The sequence below is a fragment of the Eulemur rufifrons genome, chromosome 19, assembly GCF_041146395.1.
Source record: "Eulemur rufifrons isolate Redbay chromosome 19, OSU_ERuf_1, whole genome shotgun sequence".
In the NCBI taxonomy this organism is placed as follows: Eukaryota; Metazoa; Chordata; class Mammalia; order Primates; family Lemuridae; genus Eulemur; species Eulemur rufifrons.
In genome coordinates, this window is record NC_091001.1 from 88,569,297 (window position 1) to 88,594,260 (window position 24,964).

The window sequence follows — 24,964 nt, forward strand, 5'->3', positions numbered from 1 at the left end:
ATGAGACTCCTGGAATTGATTAATGAATATAGCAAAGTCTCAGGCTACAAAATTAATATACACAAATCAGAGGCATTTATATATGCCAATAACAGTCAATCGGAAAACCAAATTAAAGACTCAATACCCTTCAAAATAGCAACAAAGAAAATAAAATATCTAGGAATATACCTAACTAAAGAGGTAAAGGACCTCTATAAGGAAAACTATGAAACACTGAGAAAAGAAATAGCAGAACTTGCAAATAGGTGGAAAACTATACGATCCACGATCCCATGCTCGTGGATCAGAAGAATCAACATTGTTAAAATGTCTATACTACCCAAAGTGATCTACAGATTCAATGCAATCCCTATTAAACTACCAACATCATTCTTCACAGATGTAGAGAAAATAATTATACACTTTGTATGGAATCAGAAAAGACCCCATATAGCAAAAGCAATTTTAAGCAATAAAAACAAAATGGGAGGTATTAATTTGCCAGACTTCAAACTATACTACAAGGCTGTGGTTCTTAAAACAGCCTGGTACTGGCACAAGTGCAGGAACACAGACCACTGGAACACAACAGAAAATCCAAATATAAAACCATCCTCATATAGACACCTAATTTTTGACAAAATGGGAAAGAACATACTCTGGGGACAAGAATCCCTATTCAATAAATGGTGCTGGGAAAATTGGTTAGCCACATGTAGAAGACTGAAACAGGACACGCAGCTTTTACCTCTCAAAAAAATCAAATCATGGTGGATAACAGACTTAAACCTTAGGTGTGAAACGATTAGAATTCTAGAAGAAAATGTAGGAAAGACTCTTACAGACATTGGCCTAGGCAAAGAATTTATGAGGAAGACCCCTAAGGCAATCACAGCAGCAACAAAAATAAATGAATGGGACATGATTAAATTAAAAAGCTTCTGCACAGCCAAAGAAACAGTCATGAGAATAAACAGACCACCTACAGAATGGGAAAAAATTTTTGCATACTACACATCAGATAAAGGACTGATAACAAGAATCTATTTAGAACTCAGGAAAATCAGCAAGAAAAAATCAAGCAACCCTATCAAAAAGTGGGCAAATGACATGAATAGAAACTTCTCAAAAGAAGATATAAGAATGGCTAACAAACATATGAAAAAATATTCAACATCCCTAATCATCAGGGAAATGCAAATCAAAACCACAATGAGATATCACTTAACCCCAGTGAGAATGGCCTTTATCAAAAAATCCAAAACCACACATGTTGGCGTGGATGTGGAGAGACAGGAACACTCATACACTGCTGGTGAGACTGCAAACTAGTGCAACCCCTGTGGAAAGCATTATGGAGGTATCTTAAACAGATTCAAGTAGACCTACCATTTGATCCAGCAATCCCATTACTGGGCATATACCCAAAGGAAAAAAGGTCATTCTGTAACAAAGACACATGTACCCGAATGTTTATAGCAGCACAATTCACAATAGCGAAGATGTGGAAACAACCCAAATGCCCATCAATACATGATTGGATTAGTAAGCTGTGGTATATGTATACCATGGAATATTACTCAGCTATAAGAAATAACGAAGATATGACATCTCTATGGTTCTCCTGCAGAGAGTTGGAACCATTATATTAAGTGAAGTATCCCAAGAATGGAAAAACAAGCATCACATGTACTCACCAGAAAATTGATTTCCCTGATCATCACCTAAATACACATTTGGGAACTATACCAATCGGATATCAGACTGAGGTGGGGGGTGGGGGGAGGGATGGGTGTATGCCTACACAATGAGTGCATTGCGCACCGTTTGGGAAATGGTCACGCTTGAAGGTGCTGACTCGGGGAGGGGGGGGTGGGGAGGGGATGGATATATACCTACATGATGGGTGCAACGCACACTGTCTGGGGAACGGACACGCCTGGAGCTTTGACTTGCGGGGACAGGCGGTACATGGGCAATGTATGTAACCTGAAATTCTGTATCCCCCATAATAAGATGAAATAAAAAAAAATTTATTGAGATTTGGTTTATTACCCAGAATATGGTCTATCTAGGTAACTGTTTCATGTCCACTTAGAAAGAGTGTGTATTTCGCTATTCTTTGGTGTAATGCCTTATAAGTATCAATTAGGTAAGAAAAAAATATGTGAGCTTTTCAATGGGAGTTGATGATGGATGGATTGGAAAATCTAAAGATCAAAGAGGAACTGCCTGGATACCATGAATACCATCCCCAGAGGGCCCGAGATACAGTGAACTGCATCCTTGCAGATTTCTTGATTCTTTCAAAGAAAGAATGATGGGCAGAAAATTAGGCAAGAATATAGGAAGGGCAGCAGGGGGAAAATCAAACCCTCAAACAAGAGAATAGTTCTCTTCAGACCCCAAAGTCCATGATTTTCCAATTCGCCAGGGTACTTCTAAATTAACAGTTGTACAGTTTTTCATAATATGCAGAACATTAGCTGAGCCTTGCTTGGGGGTTCCAACATAGTATTTATGTGTACTTCAAACCCAGATGGTGATTATTGATGTTATGTCTGTGCTTAGGGAAGTAGATGTTGAAGGTACCATGTTAATGACAAATAAATGTAGTGCTCTGATTCTGTTGGGAAGAAAAAAAGCTTGTCAATGATGCAGGCAAATGACTCACCTTTAATGTGATTCAACTTTATAGAACCTTCAATTCTTTATGACTTTAAAAAAAAACATTTTAAATCAGTTAAGTTCCATTTCTTTGATGATTTCTTTATCACAGAGAGAGACTCTTAGATAATTGAAAAGGGATGAGTCATAATGAGTTTTCACTGATGTGTGTTGCCTCTCATCACTAATTCCACTGATATCCTATAGGGAACATAAAGAGCCTCTCATCTCCCTATTTGATGGCATAAAAAGGCCTACATCTGACACCTTGAGCTTGATCCTGCCCTTTCTGAACTGGGTGGGCTTGCCTAGAGACAGAAAAGGAAAAGGGCTTTGTTCCCTGACCCCTCCTCACTAAAAAAACCCTAATACAGTCAGTTTTATTCCTTATGGATTGGAGAATGCCCAGACACCATGCTCCATCATTATCCTTCCAGACATTTGCTCCACATGTGCACCTGCTCTCAGTTCCTGTTCCCTTGAGACAGTTAGAGGCCTTAGATAAACATGGTCCTACTCCACATTTCCTGTGAAAGCTCTCTTTGTTCTTGAAGTATTAGCTATTCCATCATCAGTTCACCTAATAATTAATCATAAGACAGAATTTTACATTTCAGTTCCATAGGTAATTGAGAAATGAGTATTTTAAATATTTTAAACAACATAGGGATCTTTATTTTCTTTCAATTTTTGGATCCTCAAATCCTGTAGTGCCTGATGACTGTAAAGTGCTCAATAAATGTTTGCTGAACTAAATCAAAATCTTAAGCAACTGACATTCCAGAAATGTTTGTATATATGTAAGAGTTTTGGAAATACCTTTATATTTAGATAACTTTATGGATTTGGATTTGGGGGAGTCTGGTTAGGCACTGTTGAATTCATACAATACTCTGCTTGTACTGGAATAGAGAATTCTAGTGACTATAGCCATCTCCCAGAACTCCGCAAGTAAGTGAACAGAGGCTTCCAAATAAAAGCAGGGGAAAAACCTGTCACAAATCCTATGCACATTGCAGGATATGTACAAGGTGCTACAATTGCTGAAATAAAGAGCATGGTCTTTTAGTGTCTAGTAATATTCAATTCTTCTGGTCTGTTATGACAGAAATGGTAGTAGTGAGAGAGAAATGCTGTGTCTGGCATATTGGAGCCTGAAACAAAAAGAGCATCAGTATTACTGATCTTGGTTTTATTTGAAATTTGGATATTTTATATATAATGGATTTTGTGTGCATTAATTTTAAAAAAATTCATGAAGATATTATCTTTATCTGGATTATTAAATTTTTTGATTCTGCCTTAGATTACATACCCAAGGTGAGTGACTCACTTGCCTTATTCTAGTTGTAGCCCAGGATGTGAGAGTAGAAATACTTATTTTCTGGCTGGTATAATTTATAAAAAGTTAACTGCACATATTAATGTGATGCTGAGTCATTAAGGAAAAAATGTAAAAAATATAACTCATCCAATGTATTCTTTTTAATAAGGGAGGGAAGATACAGTATTTTAGAAAGATTTCTATCAATATGAATGAAATTATAAGAAACCTATTAGTTAGAAATGCTTTCAACTGTAAGTAATAGAATATTCAACTTACGGAGGCTTAAAAAAGTTATGAATCTGTTTTTCTCATATAACAAGTGGTCCAGAGTTAGGCAGCTGTGAATTTTTTCCCCTTGGTCTTCTCTTAATTCTTGTTGCTTCATGGTTGTAAAATATCTACCCCAATTCTAGCAACTGCATGCTTGTCAATGTAATAAGAGGGGGAAAGACCCTTGCTAATACTATCTGTCCTATTTATCAGGGTGCCGTGCCCCTCCAGAGGCCACACCAACATATTTTTTGCTCATGTACCCTTTCATAATAATGTGCCAAACCTATCTCCTAAAGGGGCTGGGAAAGCCAGCCTGTGATATATACTTAGAAACATTCCTGCCCTGAATCAACTCTAGGTTTTAAGTTAGAAGAAGGAAGCAGATACTGGTTTATGAACTAAGAGTGTCTATGACAGGACCCCAACATCAGTAAACTTCTATAAAATTTGTTTAACTGATGCTTTAGCTACCTGATAGTATAGATGAGCTGTTGTGTTTATAAACCCATCTTCAAGAATGACATTCTTAAAAAATAATTTATGCACTTTGCAGGTTTTGCTGCCTTTTACTCAGAAGTAAGCATCCAATGCCATCTCCATATCACTGCCATTGATAAATCTTAAAATGGAAATGACAAATATGTCTGAGTACAGATCTGCCAGACAGAATAGGTGGATAGGGTGTGTCAGCAACTGTCTGTTTAAATATTGATTTCTATGAATTTGATTTTATCTTGCTATCTAGTGTGCTTTAGGCAACAAGCTCTCATTATCCACCAGCATTTGAGGTCAAAATATCAACTTCATTTACATTTCATTTCAACTAAACTGAAACACATATTATGCTGGTCCTTTTGGACCATTGTACGATAGCATATTTAATCAAACTATTTGCTACCAGAAAGCAGCAGATGTACAATATGTTTAGTTACTCTTGTACAAGTCAAATTTTTTGCTAAGTATTATTTAGATCATAAACTTTTTTTCTTTACCTTTTGAATTGTAAATGCCTCCAAATGCTTTTAACAATTTAATTATATGGTATTCAGGTGTTTAATTATGTGGATGAACTTTCTGAAAGTCCATAGAGTAGGATATATTTTTGCTCTTTTTTCTAGTCATAGAGGTGTCATGGGCAACAGTTCAGAGCTGGCTAGTTGTGCATCAGGAAGGTCCAACAGGGTGAGGGAGTTAAGAGATCAAGTTCAGAGAGCACAAGCAATCACTGTGGACCTGATGAGGTGGAGTTCAGAGATCTTCTTGACAAAAAGTGTAACGCACTAAAATAGGCATGGGTCATGGTAGTTAACAGAAGGGATTTTTTGTTTCCTTTGTTGGCTTGTTTCCTTTGTTTTAGGGTTACTTTGATACTCTGAGAGAACAGGATGATGTGAGTCATCTCTCTTACAGTAGAAAAAGCACGTGCTGAGGACTCAAAAGATGTGCTTTAGCCAGACGACTCTGCCAGTATCTACTGATGACCCTGGAGTAGTCACTCCATCCTTTGGCAGTTGCTTTCCTTATTCATAAAATTCTTGCTTTTTTTTTTTTTTATAATAATCCCTTCAATTCCAGTCTTACAGAGAAATCCAGTACTTGGACAGATGAAAACAAAGCTATGGTGCTTGAAATCAGATGGGGGTCATCCCCAAACCCTGCCCACTGTGTTCTTCTCTTAGATCTTATGTTACTCTTTAAGGTTTGGCTGCAAAATCCTTAGGCCTCAGGGGAGTGTCCTTAAACCTCTTGAAGGAGACAGAAAAATGAAAGCCATAAATAAAATATTAAGAAATAAATAAAAACTTATTTTTGTTTTCACTTTCCTGCCTCTTTGTCCTTTCCTACTTTCCTTCCTTCTTACCTTCCTTCCTTCCTTCTTTCCTTCCCTCCCTCCTTCCCTCTCTTTCTTTTGCTTCTGAGAAAGTTCTGAGAAATTGTTTTCATGCACCCCCTTTATAATTGTTTTAATTAACTAACCTGTTTGTGATTGTATAATTATCCTTATTCTAATTATTTTTTTCTCTCTGCCATGTCACATCCACTCACTTTGGTTGATATTGTCACATCTACTCACTTTGGTTCACAAATATATGCAGCATCTGTATCAGCAATTTTCTTTAATTTTTAACCTCCTAATTATGCATAGAGTAAAATGTTTCAGTCAATGATTTTGTTACAAAGCAACCAGCATCACACAGGCCAAGAAGTAGAACATTGCCACAATTCTAGTAATAAAACTTGTGATCATACCCCCTCTCCCCAACCAATGCCCCCATCAATGTTCCCTCCCTTCCTTATCCTGGCCTAGTGATGGTGACAGCATGGAACTTTTCCAATATCTTGATGCTTCACCATTTCTTGTTGGTCCTTCTAACCCTGTTTGCAGCTTTTCATTCAACCCTTTTCAATTAAGGTCCTATGTGTGCTACATGTTTCCTGCTAGTAATCTGAATGATTCTAAACCCCTGTAGGATATTTAATAGAAATGGTATTAGTGGCTGTAACATTTTGCATCCCACTAGCAATGAACGAGAGTTCCTATTGCTCCACATCCTTGCCAGTATCTGGTGTTGTCAGAGTTTTGGATTTTAGCCATTCTAATAGGTGTGTAGTGTTAGCTTATTATTGGCATCCATCTACTTTTACAAAGCAGAATCTCTAGGCTTATTGGACACCTTTTCTCTCCTTCAGCTCCTATTGCCAATCTCCTGAAGATTTCCCTTTTATATATCTTTCCATTTCATCTACTTTCCATCTTCGTAGTTGCTATACTAGTCCAAACTATTATTAACTCTGGATTACCTCAAAGCTCTCTTGCTTCCTAGATAATGCAACCAAAACAATATTTTGAAAAAGCAAATCTGCTCATGTAACCTCATCCCTGACACTTGCTAGAACCTTTCCAATTGATTTTCATAGTGCTTAAGATAAAACCAAATTTCATGTCATGACTATAATGTTCTGCGTGGCTGTCCCCTAGTAATTTATTCAGTCTCTCCTAGAACCATGCCACCCCCCTGCAGTCTCTGAACTAATCTCACTGGTCCTATTGAGAACCTTGAAAGCAGCATCTTCTGACATTCTGTCTTTTCTGCTGGTTATGAACTTCATTCTCACCATGTCTTGCTCTATCCCACTCTCTTGTCTAGTTTATTCCTACTCATCCTTTCACCCTAGGTACAAATGTTACATCTTTGGGAAGCCTCCTGTGAATTCATCAAGAATAAGTTTTTATCCTTGCATGATGTCACCCATCTTATGTGAAAGTTGTAACACTACATTTGTTTTTATGATTATTTGTTTGGTGTCTGTCTTCCATACCAGAAAGGATTCTGCATGTTTGTTTTGTTTATCTATTTTTCAATTATTCATTTAAAAATCAATGCCTCTTCAACTAACATGCTATTTGGCATTAAGCAGATGTCTCGTAAAAACGTGTTGAGTAATTGCTTTGTCCTAGCTGATAGTGAGATTTATTAGTCAGAAATCAAAATGTAAGATACTATGAGCTATGTAGTCAGAGAAATCTACCTAGATATAAAGTAAAAGAGAAAAAGAGTGAATTTTAAAAAACTATAATTTTATTTTTTTTTTATTTTTTTATCCTCTACTTTTTTTTTTCAATTTAATTTTACAGAATCAAAGAGTCTAACAGTATATCTTGTTAGATACAGTATGTCCTCATAATGTATACATTATTTCTTGTACAATGATATGAAATAATATGGGAAATATTCATGATAAATTATTAAGTGAACAGTGCAAGTTAAAAACAATAGTTTCATATTTTTTCCCCACCCCCCCTTTCCCGAGTCAGCACCTTCAAGTGTTACCACTCCCCAAACGGTGCACAATGCACTCATTGTGTAGGCATACCCCCATCCCCTCCCCCACCCCCCACCTCAGTCTGATGTCCAATTGGTGTCGTTCCCAGATTTGTATTTAGGTGATGATCAGGGAAACCAATTTTCTGGTGAGTACATGTGATGCTTGTTTTTCCATTCTTGGGATACTTCACTTAATATAATGGGTTCCAACTCTCTCCAGGAGAACCATAGAGATGTCGTATCTTCATCATTCCTTATAGCTGAGTAATATTCCATGGTATACATATACCACAGCTTACTAATCCAATCATGTATTGATGGGCATTTGGGTTGTTTCCACATCTTTGCTATTGTGAATTGTGCTGCTATAAACATTTGGGTACATGTGCCTTTGTTACAGAATGACCTTTTTTCCTTTGGGTATATGCCCAGTAGTGGGATTGCTGGGTCAAATGGCAGGTCTACTTGAATCTGTTTAAGATACCTCCATAATGCTTTCCACAGGGGTTGCACTAGTTTGCAGTCCCACCAGCAGTGTATTAGTGTTCCTGTCTCTCCACACCCACGCCAACATGTGTTGTTTTGGGTTTTTTTGATAAAGGCCATTCTCACTGAGGTTAAGTGATATCTCATTGTGGTTTTGATTTGCATTTCCCTGATGATTAGAGATGTTGAACACTTTTTCATATGTTTGTTAGCCATTTTTATATCTTCTTTTGAAAAATTTCTATTCATGTCCTTTGCCCACTTTTTGATAGGGTTGCTTGATTTTAAAAAACTATAATTTTAGATGCATGTTTTTTTCTTTACATGTAAGAGACCTGTAGAGGGTAACAGTTACTTAGGGGACGCTTCCGGTATCTTAAAAATGATGGCAATCTTTTTCTAAAATTTAAATATATCTTCATTTTTTTTTTAAAAAAATCAAACTGCTGCTTTTCTTTCCCCTGTAATCCAGTAGGTTTTTAAAAATTTTCTATTTGGATGAAATACAAAATCTGTGGTTTTTATTGCCCCTGTTTGCAGATGTGTTAATGTTTTCTTAATCATGATGCCTCTCTACTTGCATTTTCCCCAAGCTAAAAGAACACAAGCGCATGTATGTCTGTGGCCCAGCAGGTTACAAGAAAATAATAGAAAACAGCCCATTGTCATCCTTTCAAGCCAACTCCTGGATGTCTCTTCTACACAATAACCTTATTTTCATGTGCTGAGATTTTGGGTAGATCTCTGACCACATTATGCCTGAAGAGTATTTCTCACTCTTTTTTTAAAAACATCAGTTTATTAATTTATTTAAATTGACAGATATCACTCTAGATAAAGGACCTGCATTTCCTCTGAGATCTGTAAAGTAGCCAACATATGGCTCTGCACCTTCAAGAAGCTTGTGAATTATTAATTAAGGCATTGGGAAAGAACTGTGCTTTGGAATTTTTTTTCTCTTAAGAATCATTATATAAAGCCTTTGAATGTGCATACTTAAGCTCTGATATAGAGAGAGTCCCTGAAGACTTTGTCTCTTCTGGGAAGGCTGGCTCAACCAAAATTTGTGCATTCATACTCAAAACTGAATTCCCTGCTGGCAACTGGTAGACATAAACTAGACTGCAGAGAGCTATTGACAAAGACTTTGGGAAGACTTATTGTTTACTTCAGTGGAAGCTAGAATTCACTTAGCCATCCGTATATCCACTCATTTCAAAATTTCTAAAATTTTCTTTTGGGGGAAATCAGATACATGCAAAGCATGGACATTAAAAATGATTTATGTAGCTTACATATAAAGGGACCAATATGTGCAGTATGAGACAGACAGCTGAATTAAGAGTGTGTCCTGGGGTCCAGTAACATGCCACCCCATAATTTGGCGCCCATTCTACTTATTGCATCTTATTTGTTGTTTTTCACTTGGCTGGTGATTTTGCAGTCTTATTGGGAGGGGATCCAGGGAGAGTACTGCGGGACTTTGGGGAGGGGGGGCAACTCAGCAGGCAGGGCTCCAGTCCTTTCCTCCTCTGCCCTCTTCACTGCAGTAGCTTCAGTTCTTGTTTTTTCACATATTTTGCTCCTTCATCTGATTTGACCAGGAGTTAGTGACTAATACCTTCTTGTGGTTCTAGGCTAAACCATCTCTTCTGGTCAGACTGCTCATCCTATAATAACACACATGTTAAAATTGTTTACTTGCATTTTTTCATTGTTTCTTTTTCCTTCCTTCTTGGAAAGCCCTTTTCATTTTCTCTATCTATCCATATATCTGTCCATGGCCAATCCCTCTTCCAAGGCTCAGTTCTATGGAAACTTTCTTAATAACTCTCACCTGGGTCTATGTCTTGCTTTCTCCTAATCACCAACATGTGCATAACTCTAGGATCATATTATGTCCTTAGTGGAAAAAATATAAAACAAACTGAGAAATTATCTGAACGACAGCCACTGTGAGTTCAGCTGTAGGAAGTGTACAGATTTTCAGTTTTTAATGTGACTTTTGGAGACCTTATACTATTCTACTTTTTTACTTACAATAATAAAAAAAAAAGTGAGTGAGGGAGTATAGGAAAAGCTACTTTTCTCAATGGAAGGTGATTCCAATCTCTAAGAGCTATGCCACACTCAGGACTCCTGAGTGTCTGTTTAGTTGTAAAGAAGGACATTAATCTACCACACTCACCAGTCTGGCAAATATTAGAGCTCTCAGAATCTTACCATTTCTAAGGAAAGACTACCTTTTGTTATAATCTAGTTTCGTCTAGTTTAGCAACTTTACTGTGCCTCTGCCTCCTCTCAGGGAGCACTCTTGAGGATGCAAAGTTGAATGAAACATGGCTTCTGCTTCTAGGAACTCACAATTTAGTGGAGAGACTGTCACAAAAAGAAGAAACACTGCAGCCTGTTGTGAGAATTAGAGTCAAGGTAGAAAATGCAATAGAAAAGAGAGGGAGAGATTAGTTTTGTCTGAAGGGGATCCTTAGCAAGCCTGGTAGAGGAAGCATCTCCTAAAGACTGTACAGAAATTCAATAAGGAGAAATGAAGTCAGAGTACTGAAGGTTTAGGGGACAACCCAGAAAAGGTGTAGCATCAGGAAATTGCAGGAAATGTTTGCAATGTGGTGGCATGCTTATGTGACTGCAGCAACAGTTACAATAGGGGCAATATAATCACAGGTAACATGGAAAATCTGCTGCAGCCAGTTCATAAAGCATATTCATTTTATGTGCAGTTGGGGACCATTGAATATTTTAAGAAGGGGCATGGTAGGAGATGATCACTTTTGGGTTTAGGGTTCATTTTGGTGACAGGATGGAAGAGAAGAGAGCACTTAGGAAATTGTTGGAATGCTCCTGATAAGCTTTAATGATGGCTGGACTTAGGGCAATGGCAAAGAGACCAGATTGAGGGACTGAGGGTGAGAGATACCTCAATAACAAACTGTTAGAATTTTATGCTGGGATGGAGAAGAGAAAGAAAATACTTTAACAGAAAGGTAAAGTAGTTGAGGTTGTCGCCAAAGTTTTGAACCTGAAATACTAGGGAGTGGTGTGTGTGTTGGGGTGTTGATTCTTTTTACTGAGATACAGAATACATCAGATAAAGTTTGGGAGTAGAGAGAAAGAACTAGTAGGGGAATACAGTGTATTTAGTGGTGGTGTTTTAATTTTCAAATGCCTTTAGTTTATCACTGGAATGATGTTCTGGGGGTGATTAAAGATGCGTGGTCTGGATCAGGAATGGAGAGCATATTTGGGAATCGTTACTACAGAGCGGTAATTAATTCATAGACAGTGGAAGACAAAGAGAAAGCCTAGAACCCTGAAGGATACCAATAGAAAGTCTGGTTGAAGAATAGGTGCTGGGTAACCCCAATTATGAAACTAGGAAAATTTCCTATGAAGAAAGCCAAGAGAGGGAGTTATGAAGAGCACACAGAATGAGCAGATGAATAATGTGAAGAAGTCTTAAATTTCCTAATCAGGTGAATATTAATGATGTAGAAAAGCAATTTCCCTAAAGAAATGGTGGCAGAACTCAGATTACATGAGATTGAGGAATTAATAAAAGGGGAGAGATGGGATAGGAGCTTGAGGAGGAAGTAGGTCAGGGGGCTGATTCTTGGAATATACTCTGAATGTGTTTGTAGATGAAGGAGAAAGAATTAAACAGTCATCAAAGAATACACATAAAATTAGTTCTAATCATGCTGGAGAAGTCTATAGACATAAGCAAATGAAAGTAGTAGAACTCTGCAAGAAAACAGACCCAAAGGATAAGAAGGGCAGAAAATAGATAGGTCAATTTAACATCAATGGGCATCAGAGAACTCTGCTAGAAAAGAATATCCGGCTTTTAAGTAGTTTTGATCACAGCAGTTTTGGTCACATATGGTATGCACACATTTGGAGGGAAACCAACTAGCAATAGGGTTATCTCCAAGGAAAGACTGAGAAAGGGCTAAACAAGGAGGCCTGGGCACCAGCCACTCCCCATATTATAATGACATGATAATGGCAGGAAGTGTGGGTCTGGTCTGGTTCCAATGCAGAAACCTGGGGGGAAGTCCTGGTCAGCAGCCTGGAGAGAATAAAGAGAGAGAACAAAGGAAGGAGGGGTGTGGAGTTTTGCAAAAACACATAAATACAAGCTTGTATTCTGAGATTATCTGGGTACTGCAGGCTTGTTAATTCACTCTCTGATTTTGGTCGAAATCAGCATTCAATTAGAAATCATGTCATTGTGAAGTCAGGTCACCCACCGTTTTAGTAGTGGGTATCACTGATTGTAGGAAACCTTGAATTACAGAATGGGGACATGTGACTCCTCTGGTGCCCCGGATAGGGGACCTGGGCTCAGAGAAGCCAAAGAAGCCTATTTCTTAGGTCACTCTCCCTGCCCTGACTCAGAGTCCAGAGGGTTGTGGCTTACCCATCCAAGGGGGTTGAGGAAGAGATAATCAACTGATGCAGAGATGTTGAAGTAATGAGAGGCTGAGGGGAGATGGTTGATTGAGCTGAGCCATGTAGAATGAGGAAAGAGACTCAGTCAACAGCACAGGTGAAGTGCAAATCATTGGATTTGGAATGAAGAAGAAGAAATGGAAAGGAAAAAGATGTGGTCAAGGGACGATTATGAAAATCTTTGAGTTCAAGAGGAAGGGAACTAAGAGATCCATTGGCCTTGACTTTTCTCAAGTTGTTGATGTGAGTAGTGGCCTGGGATTTGGGAAGAACTGGATAAGGTTTTCAACAGTTTCTGTAGAGATTTTAATGGAGTGCCTATGAGTAGATCAATAGAACTCATAAGCAAACAGTGCCTTGAAATGTAAAATGCTAGTGACGAATGCAGCTGAAGAAGTTGATGGAGGTCAGGGAAGGGCCAAGAGACTGAGATGATGAAGTTCTGGAGGCTGAAGGTTGGGTCAGTTGTGGTCAGTGAGTGGGACAATGAGGCAAGGGTAGAAGGACTGCATTCCACTGTTCAAGGCAGCATTAGAAATATTATATTGTGTCCTTCAGCTGGGTTAAGTTACCTGAATGTCTCAGTGACTCCTGCCCCCAAGAGGAAAGGCATTAAGGTGGAGATAGAAATTCAAACCCCAGGACAATTGTCCAATACACATATAATGGGGGCTGCATAGGTAATCTTAAAATGTTGTGGCAGCCACATTAAAAAATAAGTTAAACAGATTTTAATAATATATTTTATTTACCCTAATACATCTAAAACATCATTTCAACTTGTAATCAATATAAAAATTATTAATACAACATTTTATCTTCTTCTTTCTAATTTTTTTCAAATCCTGTATGCATTATTTCACTTTCAATATGTCTCAATTTGGTTGCTAAATTTTTATCAGAAATACTTGACCTGCATTTGGATTTCATGTAATTTATTGTCAAAAAAAACCAGACTCACCTATGCTATGGTTGTTCCAAGCATAATTAAAACTTTTCCAATAACTGAACTGAGTGTCAGTTTTTAATTTTAAATTTATATTAATTAAAATTAAATAAAATCAGTAGCCACATGTGGCCAGTGGTTGCCACATAAAACAGTACAAACCCAGTGTATTGGGTAATTGCTAATATTATTAAGCGGTTATTGACCATTATTAGGATTTATGTATTACTTTATTGAGATTAAGGGGTCAGAATTGGACTCTGCCCTTTGGAAAATGAACCCATGAAGATATGAGGGTTAGGGCACTTGATTCTCATTGTTTGGGAAAGTGTCAGGAGATATGCATACACCAGCATTTGCATAGCCTGCCAGCAAGAACGTTCTTGTGCTTTCTCTCATATTCAGATGATTTGTAAAGTTGACCCCTCTTCTGAAAGGAAAGCCTTGTTTTAGTCATTCAAATGCAAATGATGATAGCCATAGTATCAAATTATTTGCTCTGTTTTCCAAGTACTTTTGCTAGAGTGTGGGCCATTGATAAGAGGCTTCTTAGAATTATCTTCCATTTTCATTATTTTAAAAAACATTTGGCTCTCCTTCTTGCACCAATTAGTAAGCTTGAATAAAAGAAACTGGTGGAAAGAAGAGAGAACTACATTGTTGTTAGTGTGATTTATACTGCAGGTTCTGCCTCACCTGTATATACAGCACATAATCAATTTGCACATAAAGTTGATTGAGCTCTCTGGGAATATTTAGATGAAAGAAACTCTGTAAATGCCAGGTATTTATTATCTCCATTATGGTCATATAATGTGGTAATAACAGAAATATTACAATTGATTTAATGGAACTTTGTAATTTGAAGCGAGTCTTTCAAGTTATTATTATGAACTTATTTCTTGAATTTCACATTATTTCATGCGTGTTGTTTCATCTGTGAGCTTTCTCATATAGTGATCAGGTGCAGAGAAAATCTGCTTTCTTTTAGAGGTATAACAACAGTGCCCTATATCTACAGTTTACAAAGAACACTTGGATATATCGTCTGTTATTGGTTACTTGTAAAGCAAGAAAGATTGTGTGATTGGCCCTATTTAGGATGAAAAAAAAAAAAGCGAGGTCAAGAGACACATAGTCAAGATTACATAATTAGTAAATGGCTCTGTGAAATATTTATCCCATTTTATCATGAAGTCACAAGTTTTAAATTACGTGTTTGTATTCTTGAAAAGCAGTCTAAAAGAGTGGCTGAAGGCACAGGCTCTGAGTTGCAATGACCCAGGTTCAAATCCCACTCTGCCACTTATTTAGCTGTGTGATCTTGGCTAAGATACTTTCAAAACCTCAGCTTCCCCTCTTATAAAATGGGGAAATAATAATAATTAAATGAAAGTGTTTTACCATTGGATTGAAAGTATTTGATCAATCTTGCTTTCTAATTGAAGAATACTGGTGTGTACAAATATGAAATATTAAATAAATAATTGGAGTCATTAACCGTAGGAATAAGCACCATGGTAGCCTGATTTGCTGTCTCATCTGGGCGCTTATTATCTCTACCAACCATGCCCTAAGCCTCTCTGTCTGTTATGCAGTATCTCCCAGCTCCACAGACCTCTTGTCAAAGCCTTGAAACTGCTAAACTCTTCTCTTCCATAGCGTCTTTGAATGGACTGGTCCTTTGCCCAGAATGCTGATTAATAGGCTCTTTGCCAGGACACTTCCTTTTTTCTTTCAGATCTCAGGTTAGAAGTCACCACTCAGAGAGGCCTTTTGTGACTACCCTAAGAAGACTTCTCTTATGACTCAGTCATCCCCTGTTCCCAGTCCGTTTTTTAATAGCCAATATCATGGTTTGTTATTACATTTTATTATTGAGAGAATTCACTTGTCCGCATAAGATTTGCCTAGCAATATTCTGAGAACTGTATGCAATGTGGATTTCAGTTTGAAGAGGTGTGTATCCAATTTTGAATTAATAACCTAGCATATTACTATGGATGTTTTCCTCCCATTAAAAGTATCATTATAACATAACTATTCAATGTTTGTATATTATTTGGTCACAGGGGTCAACTGGCTTATTTAATAACTTCTGTTTTATTTTATATCTTCTTTTCATTTTTAAAAATTATTTTGAGAAGCATTTTTATGAACATGTTTGTACATAAATATTTATACCTTTATTTCTTTAGGATATACTATAGGAAGTAGAATTACAGGATTAAAGGAAATATACTTAAAAAAATTTTTTTTAATTTCAGCATATTACGGGGGTACACATGTTTAGGTTACATATATTGCCTTTGCCCCTCCTGAGTCAGAGCTTCAAGTGTGTCCATCCCCCAGATGGTGCGCACTGCACCCATTAGGTGTGAATATACTTTTAAAAGACTTGCTACGCATTGATAAATTCCTTTCTGGAGATATTACAACAATTTAAATTCCTGTGAGCAACATTTGAGAATACTTGTCTTACATACTGTGAGCATCACTGAGTATGTTTCATAAATAATGCAATTTTATATGTAACAAATGGAATTTCCTTATTGTAAGTTGCATTTGTTTGCTTACTCATGAGTAATCACATTTTTATCTGTTCATTAGATATTTGTATTTCTTCTTTTAGTTATGGGCTTTTTGTACATTTCCCATTTTTCTGTTATGTTTTTCTTATTAATATATAGGGCCAATTTATATTAAGAATATTTAATAGTTGTCTACAACACTATTGAAAACATTTTCCACATTTATTATTTGATTTTTAATTTTTTTATACTTTTGGTGGATAAACTTTAAAAATTTTTGTGCATTCTAGTTGGCTCACCTTTTGTTTTATGATCTTTTCCCACTACTTTTATGTTTAGAAGTTCCTTGCATATGACTAGATTAAATATCCACCTAAATTTTCTTGGACAAACTTCTTTTTTTCCCACACTTATTATTTAACATTTTAGGACTTCTAAAATATGTCCTAGGGTATGGTGTCACATGATATATTCTAATTTATCTTTTTTTTTTTTTTAAAGAAAGTAACTCAATATTTTCTGAATAACCCATTTCCTCCTCATTGGTTTATGATGCTTTTTTTAAAAAAATCACGTTTTGTTCTCATGTATCCCAAGAAGGTTAGCTGGAAACCTACACTATTGCGTTTTTCTCTAATTATTGTAGATTGAAATTATATTTTAATATCTAGTGAGACAATTTCTCACTTGTTAATATCCTTTAAACATTTGTTTCCACCTATTATTAGTTTTTCTCCCAGATAAATAAAGAGCCATCTTTTCAATTCTGGTAGACTGAATAACAGCCTACAATAATAGTCTTTATCCCTGGAACCAGTAAACGCTACCTTATATGGAAAAGGGTCTTTGCAGATGTGATTAAATTAAGGACTTTGAGATTGGGGAGATTATCCTGGCTAATTTCAGTGCGCCCTAGATGTAATCACAGGAGTCCTTATAAGGGGGAGGAGATTTGACCATAGAGAAGAAGGAGGGAGGTTGAAGATGCTGTGTTGCTGTTCTAGATGGATGGAGCAATGGGCCCGAGCCAAGGGATGCAAGAAGAGCAGCTCTAGAAGCTGGAAAAGGTGAGGAAAAGGGTTCCCCCTTACAGCTTACCTAGGGAGCACATCCCTGCCAACACCTTGATTTTAGCCCCATAAAACTTTTGGACTTCTATCTTCAGAACTCTATGAGAACAAATGTGTATTATTTTAAGGCATCATTTTTGTGGTAATTTGTTACAATAACCACGGCAAACTAATACATCAATTTAATAAAAAATACTCATGAGATATTTGTTTTTGAATTTTGATTAATATCATCCACTAATATTTGAAGAATTGTCATATTTAAATATTCAATATTGCCTTCCAAGAAAACATGCTTCTTCTTTTGGAGTAAAATTTGCAGTCTTTCCAAGAAATTTCTTGCAGCAATATTTCCCATGAAAGAGATTTTCATTTTTCAGAAAGTCAGTGGCATATTTTTTATAAAGTTATTTTCTTTTTGGTAAACATAGAGAGAAAATGAGTGTCATTAAGATTGGCAGGAGATGGGCATTTAACAGGTAAACTTCTATAATATAAAAGAAGCAACAATTTCATTCCTTAAAAGAGGTTCGCTTAAATAAATAAACTTATGATTTTCCCAAAATTACTTTATTCTTTTGAAATACTCTTCTGTGATCTGATTTTATTCACTATATGATTACAGATGATGAATAAATGGAAATATAAAGCTGTGTTATCTCTCTGAAATACTGTAGTTTCTATAATAATGGGTCAGAGTATACCAAAAGCGCTTCTTAAAGACTGAAATCATGTTTTTCATGAAGAGACCATAACTCTGAGGTTTCTAGACATTTTATACATACCCATCTTCTATGGTAAGCATTTGGTATTTAATTGTCCTTATTTTGATAAGTAACTGTTTCAATGCAGACATTACAAATTATTTCTTTGTGTTTCAGAAGTATGTAAAAGAGGAAATTCTTTTTTTTTTTTTTTTTTGAGACAGAATCTCACTCTGTTGCCCAGGCTAGAGTGAGTGCCGTGGCGTCAGCCTAGCTCACAGCAACCTCAAACTCCTGAGCTCAAGCGATCCTCCTGTCTCAGCCTCCCGAGTAGCTGGGACTACAGGCATGCGCCACCATGCCCGGCTAATTTTTTCTATATATATTTTTAGCTGTCCATATAATTTCTTTCTATTTTTAGTAGAGGTGGGGTCTCGCTCTTGCTCAGGCTGGTCTCGAACTCCTGCGCTCAAACGATCCGCCCACCTCGGCCTCCCAGAGTGCTAGGATTACAGGCGTGAGCCACCGCGCCCGGCCGAAAAGAGGAAATTCTGATGTGTTGGAGTGGAGTTAATTACTCATCAGAATTTCTTCTTGTACATATTTCTCAGACATATATTTTTAATATGACTTAATGAGAAATTTTGGGCAGGCAACTTTTCTAGTACAGGTTAAGTATCCCTTACCCAAAATGCTTGGAACCAGAAGTGTTTAGGATTTTGGAATTTTTCAGATTTTGGAATATTTGCATTTACATACTGAGATATCCTGGGGATGGGCCCCATGTCTGAACACAAAATTTATTTATGTTTCATATACAGCTTGCACACATAGCCTGAAGATAATTTTATACAATATTTTTAAATAATGTTGTACATGAAACAAAGTTTTGACTGCATTTTTACTGTGACCTATCACATGACATCAGATCTGTAAGTTAGCACTTGTGGTATCATGTTGGTGCTCAAAAACTTTCAGATTTCAGAGCATTTGGAGTTTGAATTTTTGGATCAGGAATGCCCAAGCTGTAGGTGATTCTAGGAGGTGCACATCAGAATCCTATATATAACTTTAAAATATCAGATGCCTCAGTCCTCCTCAAAATGCCCCAAGGGGGAGTCATACAGAGCATTTGCAATCTTAAAAAGCTCCAGACATGATTTGGATGTGCAGAAAAGTTTTCTCTACTTGGGTGGTTCTGGGGCAAACCCTCAGGATTTAGGAATTTTTCCAAACTGTTGAGTAATCCAAAAGTCTGTCACTATGTGAACGTGTCCCCTTCTCTGAGCTAGGAAGAGAATCTAGTACCCTGTCACCCACTGCAATGTTTCTTAGAGTTTTCTTCTGTATAGCAAATCTTACTAAGTGTTGGAAAGGGCAACCGGAAATATTTAATCAATTTGACTTTATTTTATGGGGAAAATTTTATGGTAGTGCAGCATTTTTGAATCAAAGATTAAAAAGTTCTCCAGTATATCTCTTTCAAATGTCAAGAGTATATTGTTTCTAGTTTATAGTAATATTGTGAATATAAGTTTGAAGGGAAAATAAAAAATATTCAACAAAAATAGTAATTTTGAGGAAAGAAAGTATGCCTTCTTTTCTTCCTGCCTTTCTAATCCTAAATCTATTTCAAGGAGCTTTTTGAAACTTGCCTTCTCCTTAAAGACTTCTAACATACTCAATTTTCATGGTAAGCACTCCCAAGTAAAATAATCTGCAATTATTTGGGTGCTTGATATTATGATTTACATTGTTCTTGAATTATTTCATTATTAGTTTTTCTGAACAAATTTATGAGGTTCTTTAGAGCTAAGAGCTGTAGTATCCTTTGCAGTGTTGAGAATATTTTCCAGTACATGTTAAGTTCATGAAACTTGTATATTAAATTGAATGAGGTAATAACATCTTTCTTAACAAAGAAACTGATTTTCCTCGGTTTCAACTGACCAACTTGTCACTTAGCTATCTTTTTTTTCTTTATAGTTAAAAAATTTAGGAAGACTAAAGAGAGTGATCACATTTTTCATGCCATTAGTCCTCAAAGATATGATTGCTGTTTGGGTGGTTTGAATGTTTGTCTTTTTACAAGCGTGGATTTAAAAAGCTATTGTATTTGTTATAAAAGGCAAAAGTAAACCTTTTAACTATTTTGATGTGCATTTGGTGTATATGTATATATTCTTATATCTGTGTGTTGTTTATATGTGTGTGGAGAGGTGGGGGAGAGCCTTTCTTTATTATAATCATCAAAGCAATATTTAGGTAGGAAACATACAACAGGTATGTGATTCAAGATAATTAAATCCATGAATGAAGGACTTTGCTTAACACAACAGTAATGCATCACTTGTGCGGATGATTTCTTGGCAACACTCCCTGAATTGAACATTTATCATAAATACAGCATTTGTTAAAGAAATGGCATCATAAATACTCTCTTCCACTTTCTTCTTGAAAGCAGAATTAAAATGTCTTTACAGAATACAACATTCTTTTCATTAAACTCCACAGGAGAGCTCAGTGAAAACAGGCATTCACCACAAGTTCCCATCTCCTTATCTTTCTTTCCAGCTGCTCTGATTCTCCTAAAAATCAACTTCTCTTGGTGGTTTCTGTTAATAGGTAATAAGACCAGTGATTTAAATCACTGATTATTCTCTTCTGGCTTTCAAACCATTCTAGCATGTTCTAGTTAGAATAATGATGGCAGTGATAGGTCAATGTGAGAGGATGGTAATTTTATACATAAATGCTCATTGAGCTTCTGAGATTTACATTTAGCTCATGCAATCATAAAAAAATGCTAATAGAAAAATATTTATGAGTATCTGAAATATATATGTGTCCTTTAGCAAGATTAGAGGACTACACAGGCTTTGTTGGGATTCATTATGCTACAACAAAACATTCACTTCCAGTACTGGTAATTGGTAAACTTAGATTACGCTGGTGTTCTTATATTTAATTCTCAAAATGTTATATATTGATCAGGCCTACTGCCTGTGACTTTAGAGCCTTTCAAAGGAAATTCACTTAGATTTATAAGACACATTTTACAAATAATTGGAAGTCCTTCCTTCTCCTCTGTCTCTCTTCCCACAGTTGCACAAATGCATACAGATATGTTTATATTTATTACTTTGGTCCATGGAGTATCAATGACCTGGTGACTTGCTCTGACATGTCTGGTAAAAACTGTGACATAGAAGAAGATGTATACACTTTAATTGGGAGTAGCTAGGTTCTCAAATTCTTTAGCGAACCATTACTTAGCATAAAGTCACTTTGGAATCAATTAAATATGAACCTTTGTCACTTCAGTATTCATAGAAAAGCACTTAGGTGATTAAAGACCCTTGACTTCTAAATATTTGACTACTTACCAGCACCAGCCATTTAGAAAGGCTTATTAGCTCTTTTATACTTCCAGGGATGGCAGCCTGAAAAAGTAAAACAAAATTAGAGAAAACATAATTGCCTCCTAATGAATGTTCCCTCCGAATCATCATAGCTGTGGTATTCTGAGGTGCTGCTATTCTCTCTCTCTCTCTTGCTCCCTGTACCTTCTACTGCTAACCTCTGGGGATTCTCAAGCTCTCAGTTCCTATACTGTAGTCTTTTTTTTTCATAATCAGGAAAAATAAAAACAAATGAGTAAATATGTAAATTGTCATCATCCAAGTGGGAATGGACTAAAATATGCATTTTAAATTTGGTGAATAAAACACATTTTAACATGTTTAGTATTTCAGGAATTGCCTCTAGTTTACACAAACTTTTAAAACCAAGGAAAAGGGCCAAGATGTCAGACTAGAAGCAGTCTGCACATACTACTCTCTGAGACAGGATGGAAAATTGCCAGTAGATGCTCACCTACAGATGGACTCTTTTGGAGAGAGCATTGTAGATCATCAGAGAACTGATGGGAGACACTCACAGTGAAGGAGACAGGGAGTTCCACTCGCCAAGATTGCAAGGTACCTGGGGGAGACCCCTACACATGGGGAAAGGATAAAGGAGAGAGCCCAGAGCCCCATGTTTCCCACGCTGACACTACGGCTTGAGCTGTTGCAGGGGGGTGCCCACCATGCTGGTATTTGTTCCTGGGTTGTAGAAACTGATACCACTCCAAGCTCTCAGGTCTGGAGCTCCTGATCTACACAGGATGACCTTCACTACAGCTGTCCCCACATTGCCCTTTGCTAGACCAAGGAGGGAGCAGGGAGAGTATATGGGAGCCAGCCACCCTTCCCCATGGGGAACTTGGGCAGAGCTTGAGGTAGCAGCCTTGGCAGGACCTGTGTCGGGGGAGAGCTCCAGCCATCCAGTGGTCCAGGCCCATGGCCCCACACCCTGACAAGAGGAGCAAGCCCTCCTGTCCCATGTGCTGCAGCACCAAGGCCCCATACTCCTGTGGATCTGAGTGTCAGGCCATGCCCTGGCAAAGTCTCATGCCTTGAGGTGGGCCACACCCTTTAGTTTTGTACAATGGCCAGCAGAACAAGCCCCCTGGCCCTGAGTATGGGTCAGTGGGCCATGCCCCCATAACTCTGTGGGACACAATGACTATGGTCCAGCTCTCCACCATGGACCTGCTAACCCCAAGCAGACCCCTGCTCTGTACCACCATTACACCTAGATCTGGATGGAGTGAATGCCTTCAGCTCTGACACCTGTGGCCACAACCTAGCTAGCCTTGCCAAACAGCCAGTTTTACCACTGCGGGGAGACCCAGGCAGAGCATTCTTTTACAATGCCTACCTTAGTGGAGAGGGACTCACCCAGGCCCCTGCCTGATCTTCCAACAGTGGCCTAAAGACCAAACCACCACTCCACACTTAGGTACCTGCCAAGGTTCCATGAGCTACCCAGCCACCAGCCAAGTTTATGTCAACTGCCTTTGTGAAGAGGGACTTGTGCAGCTCCCTGCCCAAACTTCCAACATTGGCCTGGGGACCAATACACTATTCCAAAATGAATATCCCCCAGCATCAGCTTGTACTATGACAACTACACAGAATTGAAATGATACAGGAAAATAGCTGCATTACAGGTTTTCAGTGCATCTGCCCCTATCCTGCTGTGTCACTCCTACAGAGTAGTACACAAAAGTGTTATCTAGGAACCTCTCCTCCTTCTCACAAAGTAGGAGAATTTTCAGCAAAGGAGAACAGGCACATTGCAAACCTATCAGCCCTGACCTGAGAAAAGAGGTTTCAGATGAAAAGAAACTGGCAAAACAATTCTAGCAACAGGAAAAAGCAGGATAGTTTGACACCCTTAAAAGATCACAATAGATCCATAGCAATGGACCCCACCCAAGAGGAAATTGTTCAAATGTCATAAATGGAATTTATAATATGAATGACAAATAAGATGAATGAAATTGAAGAGAAAGTTGAAAACCAACACAAAAAAGCCAAAAATATGGTTCAGGACATGATTGAAATAAATGAAAAACTCACTAAAGAGATAGACAATGTAAGAAAAATATAACAGAACATAAAGAAATGAAAGAGTCATTTAGGGAATTACAAAATACAGCAGAAAGCTTCAATAACAGGCTAGACCAAGCAGAAGAAAGAATCTCAAAGCTTGAAGAAAAGGCTTTCAAACTAACCCAGTCAGTCAAAGATGCAGAAAAAGGAATAAAGAAGAATGAACAATCACTAAAAGAAATATGAGACTATGTGAAATGAGCCAATATATGAATACTAGGTATCCCAGAGGGAGAAGAACATAAAGCAAAAAGCATGGAAAACCTATCTGAGGGAATTATTGAGGAGAACTTCCCTGGTATTTCCAGAGATTCAGATATCTAGATACAAGATAGTCATTGAACACCGGGAATATTCATATCCAATAGGACGTCCCCAAGGCATATAGTCATCAATCTGGCCAAAGTCAAAATGAGGGAGAAAATTCTACTAGCTGCCAGACAAAAGTAACAACTAGCCTACAGAGGAAAACCCATAAAGCTAACAGCAGACATCTTAGCAGACACCTCATAAGCCAAAAGGGGTTAGGGTCCCATTTTTAATCTTCTTAAACAGATCAACTTCCAACCAAGAATTTTGTATCCTGCAAAACTAAGTTTCATAAATGATGGAAAAATAAAGACTTTTCCAGACAAGCAAACACTAAGGGAATCTGTCACTACCAGACCTGCCCTACAGGAAATACTCAAAAGTGCATTATGCATGCAACAGCACAATAGATCCCCAGTATAAAAACATCCAAAAGTAATGGCTCACAGCTTTTAGAAAATTATAGCACAAGAGGGAAAACAAAGCAATAAGGTATGATCCAACAAGATGAACAGAATAGCATCCCACATGTCAATACTAACACTGAATGTGAACAGTCTGAATGCCCCACTCAAAAAACATAGATTGGCTGAATGGATAGAAAAAAAAAACCCCAACTATTTGTTGTCTCCAAGAAATACATTTAAATCACAAGGACTTATACAGACTGAAGATTAAGGGCTACAAAAAATATTCCATGCAAATGGAACCCCCAGATGAGCATGTGTAGCCATTTTCGTATCAGATAAAATAGACTTTAAATCAACAATGGTAAAAAAAGACAAAGATGGTCATTATATAATGGTAAATGGAAAAATTCAATAAGAAGATATAATAATCCTAAATATATATGCACCTAGCACAAGAGCTC